Raw genomic sequence first — 6,687 nt, forward strand, 5'->3', positions numbered from 1 at the left:
CTGCTGTGATGTGGTTCAGAGATGTTACCAATCACCTTTTCACTTCCAGCAAAGTTAGTTACTTGCAGAAGGTAGCTGTAACGACTTCGACAGCATCTCCTGTACGTGTTTATACAAAAAGCTAGTCCTAGTTTCAAATCCTGTTTTCTTTGCACCTCTTTGACACTCTCACTCACTAAATGCTAGCCGACACACAAAGCTGTTGGAGCTTAAAACAATTTCAGCATTCTCAGCTACTAGCTACTGCTTTGACTCTTTGCTATCAAAATTCCACCTTGCAACCCCAAAACTTGGCAAAATGTGTCTTTGTTTCACAGCTGTGAATCCATTTCTTGGCTCCATAACTGTCAACCCAAACCCCACAGCCCTCTATACCATGTTCCTACAGCGGCAGCAGCTCCCAGAATACTGAATGTCATTTCTCTGTTTGTTCACTTTTTCCCTCTTGCCCCTTCCTTTGGCACCACCTCCAACTGTACAAGTAAACATTCACATTCTCAATTTGCCAGTGTTCGCAGGTGCCAACTGCTCTCTCAGTGTTGACCTACAATTGTAGTGCATTAAGTAAAAGTAGCATTTGATGACATATCCTTTTTCTGAAGGTGTTTTAGTATTCTGACATCAGTCTGGGATTTTTCCCCTAGTTTTCCACTAACCTGGTGTTTGGGGGATAAAAAATGGTCAAAGATCACATATCTGATGTCACTGCAAAATGACTAAATTTCTGCCTATTCAAGTGCAGCCCGCTCAGAGAAATGTGTTCCATGATTGGTAAAAATAGATTTGACCCACACATTCACTTGTACAAGCTGTAAGTCTTCCAATAAATATACCCTGGCAAAGCAAGAATAATTATCCAGGGCAATTTTTTTCCACCACAGCAAGTAATAGCTCAGATGTCCCCTGAATCATGTGTCTGACTCCTAATCAGGAATCAACTGTTTCTTCTTTTTCTTTTCCTTGACATTTCCTATACACTGGGACCAAGAACTTAGTTTTCTCAAGCAATGTAAAAGCAGCTCAAGTAAATTATTTTCTAAGTTTATCCCTCCTGGGTGAAGAGGTGCTTTGGACCTGTATCAACAACCTCATGACCTCTGGCCACAGCTGGCTGTGAATCTGTGTCATGGTAGAACCTGTGTACATTCCAATTCACCTTCGTTTCTGGCACGTGACCATGGTTAGGCTTTCTGCATCCACCTGGACTAATCCCTCTTAGTACACTAGCATTTTCTTGAGACATTCAGCCTGTAATGACCAGTGAAGAATTCTCCCCTAAATAAGCTACAGGTTGCTAAATTATCTGAATAGTGAAGGTTATGGGAGAGCAGAGCAGAAACTATCATCTCACATATGGCAATAGCAATATTTTGTGTTTGCTCCTGCACTTAAATAATTCCTGGTATGATGTTTATTAATTATCCTATTGGAAATTACTTTGCCCAAATTCTCTGTCTGTTCGGAACTTCTCTTTATCCTCAGTAGCTGCTTTTTCCAACCTTCTCTTATTTCTGCAGTACTTAATTTTCTCTGGCTTTCCTTACCACTGTAGCAGCCTTCCCTGAGCTAAATGTTATATAAGTATCCATTATCATTTTTATTCTAAGCCAGGATGCCCTTCTGAATTTTCTGGCTGGGTAATAGGTGCACTCAAATCAGCAGATGTAGCAGTGAAGACCAAAGTGGGATTTCAGTTCAGATTTTATTGACAATGATACTCTCGTAATTTATATCTGGCACTACAGAGATGAGTGGAGCCTAAGTGCCTGTACAGGTGATATTTATACCTATCTCCATATGGTCCATATAGAAGCTAGCTCTGAAGAGTGCAGAGCCCAGACCTCAGGGAATTTCCATTCCCCTGATGCCCTGTGCTGCCCTCCAGGACCTTGAGCTCTTTGCTTTTCCCTGATACTTGGAGAGTGTCTTGCCACAATCAACACTCAAAAAAATTTGACATACGCAAGCCAAATTAATAGTTTTCTGTCAGATCACAGCAGTACCAATATGAAAGATGCAAACTCTAGGTCAGTGTATATCCCAGAAAATGCAATAAAGAGGAAGCCCTAACTCTTTCTGGGAATAATGTGAAAAGCAAAGGTGAAAGGATTTGGTCTCAGAACTCTGCTCATTAGAACAGGGAGCTTAAAAACATAACTGAGTGTCTTACCTGGACAGCCAAATAATGAGACCACACTGCTCGTTGAGGTTCAGGAGGAGTCTCTTCTGATGTCCCCTTCACCCAGCTCGGAGATATGTCAGCCTGTTTGTGAAACAGAGATAGTGAATTTCTGGCTGCATCTGAGTGGGCATTCACAGGTATACTTGTCTGCATCAAAGACAATGGTATATGCATATACCACTCCCCATCCCCCAATATTCTACTTTCATTTTCATCCACTTTTTTATCTGAACTATTTTTCTTCTTGCCATTTTCAACTATCAGAGTTCTAGCTGATACAGAAAAACATGTGACAAAAGTCTCCCACCTGGCTACCCTATGAGTAGGCTAATGAGTAATCCATCATTTTAGCATTAGAGATTTTCCTGCGAAGCATTCAGATTCCCCACTCTTTGGAGAAATATGTGAATCTGAACTCACTACTCAGTCAGGCCTTGAGGTCTGTAGGAAAAATCCATTCATCCTGTTTTCCACAGATCTTTACCAAACTAAAAAAAAAAAAAAAAAAATCAAGGACCCATAGGCTATGCAAGAGCAGACTTTTGTTGACCTATTCCTATCCTCCCTAACCTCCTGACCTTTGCTGAGGATTCCCCTGGGCCTAATTTCTTGTTTTTCAATAGTCAACATTTGCATTGGCCAGGTAACTTCTAACTGGTTTGATACAATTCCTGTCTGAGTACTGACTTCAAGCTTTGCAGCTCCAAAGAGTGAGTATATGTGTGAGGGGCTGAGGTGAGATTTGGAAGCAAAGTACTTTGGAAGGTAAGATAAGACTGCCTTCTTCTTTTCACTATACAAAAGCTATTGCTGGGGAGAGAGCCCTGAAAAATAAACCAGAAAATGCATCAGTTTTCCCTGCAATGGGAACAGTCGGAACCATGACTAAAGAGCTCTGCCTCTAGGAGAGGCATAAATAGAAATCAGATGATGTAGCCAAGAGTTAATTATGAAATCCAAACCAAAGAAGGCTGGTGTATAGCAGATGGTTTTATGCATTACTAAAACCTTATTCTTGTCATTTGTAAACTGCATGCCTGTTTGAACACATAAATGGTACTTTGAGCTAGCTTCTATCACAGCTAGGCTGTGGGGCCTCTACAGTCCCTGGGAGGGTAACGTAAATTTTGAATGCAGGCTTATGGCTGGGAGGGATGTGTGGAGAAGAGGTGAAATTCAGAAAATTTTTGAGCTGCACAGAATGAGGAAAGATTTACCAATAAACAGCACCATACTCTGCTGATCCTGTGGATTCCTGAGCATCACTTGGGCATAATTATTCCTGTACTTCTACGCACAGACATTCAGCACTTACATGACCTTGTTACCATTTTGTGTGAATGTTTTTTGTGACTGATAAAAGACCAGTCTTATTTAAGGGTACCTTTATATCATATATCAAAGAGGAATGGTGAGGAACTGGTATGTTTGAGCAAATAACAATTACTGATAAAAGATCTTAGTAACTATGGGAAGAGGGGTTGTAAAAATTGCCCCTGAAGTCAGTTTAAAATTTTTTGTTGTTTACTAGAGGGACAGAGCAAAGAAGAGTTCAGGTAAGGGACAAAACTTCATTGGGAATCATTAACAGTTCCAGCTGACATGACAGGGCAAATTCTTCCATGAAGAAGGAGATTATTTACTGCTCAAAATTTCACTATTCTTTCCTTTTTTAACTTTTAAAATGGAGATTTCTTTCCATTTCCATAGTCAGCTGTCTTAACAACAGTCATGTTTTTATATCTTAATGAACATTTTTTAGTGGTTATGAAGTTACAGTTGAACAAAAAGTTCTCAGTTTCTTCACTGACCATTTTTCTTCTTCATTCTCTTCTGGCTGCTGTTCTGAAAAAGTAGTACTTCAAAATGTTCAGTTTGATCTGCTTCATTTGCTGCTCTGCTGTGGGACGTTTCTACAAAACAACACTTCTGTTCCAACATCCACATGATACAACTGAGGTCCCAAACTTTTCAAGTTACTTTTGTTCACAGGAGCAGCAACAGGCAAGCTTCCTGCAGCAGAAGAGGTAAAACAGAGGCATTTTTCAATATACGTATATTACAAATCAAAAATAAAAATATGCAGTGAAAATTAGGATTAAAGCATCTGGATGAGTTCTGTTATAGCACAATATTTACAGGCATGCAATTTTCTTGCAAACATGCTATGTAGTACTTCTTTATTCACCAGTAGAATTGATAATAAGAAAGCAAATCTTATTAGCTATAATAAGTAATTAGTTCAGTTCAGTAATTAATGAAATATTGACTGTTCAAAATGAAAAATAATGTATTGATGGCTCTTTGTTTTCATTACAAACTCTTTACACATAGGGCAGCCATTAGAGTCATCTTTTGTATCATTGACACTGTGCAGTAACTGTGCAGCTGCAGTTGCCCAGTGTTGTCCTGCCAGAGTCCAGGAAAATCATGTCACAATCCTAGAAACCATATATCAGGCAACCTGACAGCTATGACCTTGACTAAAAAAATCCATTTTGAGAGATGTTTCTTCCATCACTGGACTGCTTCTGGATTAGTTGGGTTTTTTTCAAAAAAAAAGCAAGACCTTGTTTTTAAGGAAAATGGAATTTCACACCTAATTACATGATTCCAGTAGGTGGGACTTTAAGAAGACCACCTCCTGTAACAGGATACGTGATACAACTGGGAGAGCTTGAAACAGTGGGTAACATCTGGTTGGACTATGCTGTGTCATGGGTGGGATTTATTGACTTTCATACTCGGCCCTGTGATGCAGCAGCTTGTACTGAAAGGTGGAACAAGCGGCAGGATGCTTTGTTCTTCCCAGCCAGGATCATGGCCTGGGATATGGGTGTTCTATGGGAAATGAACATCAATGTTTGGGCTGAGATCACCATTTCCATGAAAAATATAGGGTTGCTCTTTTTACATAAATAAAAATATCTATACTGAGCAAAACCTCCATGTTTCTTTCAAACAAGAAACTGAGTAGCCAGACCCCAAATACTCCTAGAGTTCAGTACACACAGGCAATAAAGGAATCTTGCTCTACATGAAATGGGTTATTGTTAACTTACTACACCTTATTGCTGCTTTTAGAGCTTCTGCTTGGGGATTTGTAGCTTCCTTGAACTAGCAATGACTGGGGCCAGCACAAGTACTGCTTACTTTTGTGCAAACTAGAAAGTCTCCCTCCAGAGTGTGAGGGAATTGGTATGTACTAACTTCCACAGTACTTAGTTCCGGGCACTTGCATCATCATAAACTATAACAAATATCTCAACCTCCTTCCTCCCTTTGAAAATTCTCATTGAAATCTGGTCTCTGTTGGCCTTCAGCCACACTGCAGAGACCTCTCTTCACGTGCTGGTGTGTGGGGAAAGCTGAGGTGTTTGAAGTTTTGTAGAAACTCTGATACGACTTCTTTTCTTCTTGTATGTTTTTGGAGTCAGCCTTCTTACCTGCTAGACACAGTCTCTAGTTCCTGCTGTTGTCATCTTTTTATTTCATTTTAACCCAAATAAATAAAACAAATACGTGATTAAAAATAGGCCTTCTCTTCTCCTGTGCTAGAAACAGTGTTAGGCAGTGCTATGGAAACACAAAACCTGCTCTAATTGATTTGCATCATACAGATTAAAAATCTAGATGCAATGAGCTTGTCAAAAATTGTAGAAATACTTGGGGGCGAAACAAGAACCAAAAATAATCAGCATTTGAAACCGTCACAAAACGTGGTATGTTAGCAGTACTTAATCAAGATCAGAAAGCAAAACAGTTCATTTCTCTGTAAGTTATCAAATTCTTCTGGTAAGTGACACTCTGGAAACATTTGATAGCTTCATAACTGGCTGACTTAATGTTTTACACGCAGGAAAGATGGCTAGAACAGCAGTAATCAGCAGAATAAGTTGGTTTCATAGTTGAGCTTTGGTGAGGTGTTACATCGTGTGGGTAGCATTTATAAGAGCTCTCTCACTTTTAATTCTGTAGCAAAGATGACTGTCTGCTTCACAAATTAATAATATTTTCCTTTCTCTTATAATGCCAAACTAATTCATTATATCATATTTTATTTTATGACTATTTGTCTAGTATTCTTTTTATAGTACTCTCTCATTAAGATGGAACATCTTTTATGCTCTTTTCTCTCTTCGTCTCTCTGCAATAATATCATGTCATTATAATAATTTTACCAATAGGTTCCAAACTGATGTTACTCCCCCTCCCATATGTAAGCCACAGGCGCATATCCGGTATAAAAATTCTTCACATTAACGTCATCATTTATACTGTAATTTGCAGATTAACTTCCATTATTGTTTCTATGGTTTTACTTTGTATTTTATGATTAAGAAAGACCAGGCTTCCATATGATTTTATTAAATACAGTGATTGCTCTACTACCACTGATCACAAGGAAGTTGTGGTTCTTTCATGGGAGTGGACAAAGTTGCTTCACTCTCAGGTTTCAGATGTCCCAGTTGGAAATACACCTTAAGCATTTGCGTTATGGTTCC

Source organism: Haliaeetus albicilla, chromosome 4 (assembly GCF_947461875.1).
Source record: "Haliaeetus albicilla chromosome 4, bHalAlb1.1, whole genome shotgun sequence".
In the NCBI taxonomy this organism is placed as follows: domain Eukaryota; kingdom Metazoa; phylum Chordata; class Aves; order Accipitriformes; family Accipitridae; genus Haliaeetus; species Haliaeetus albicilla.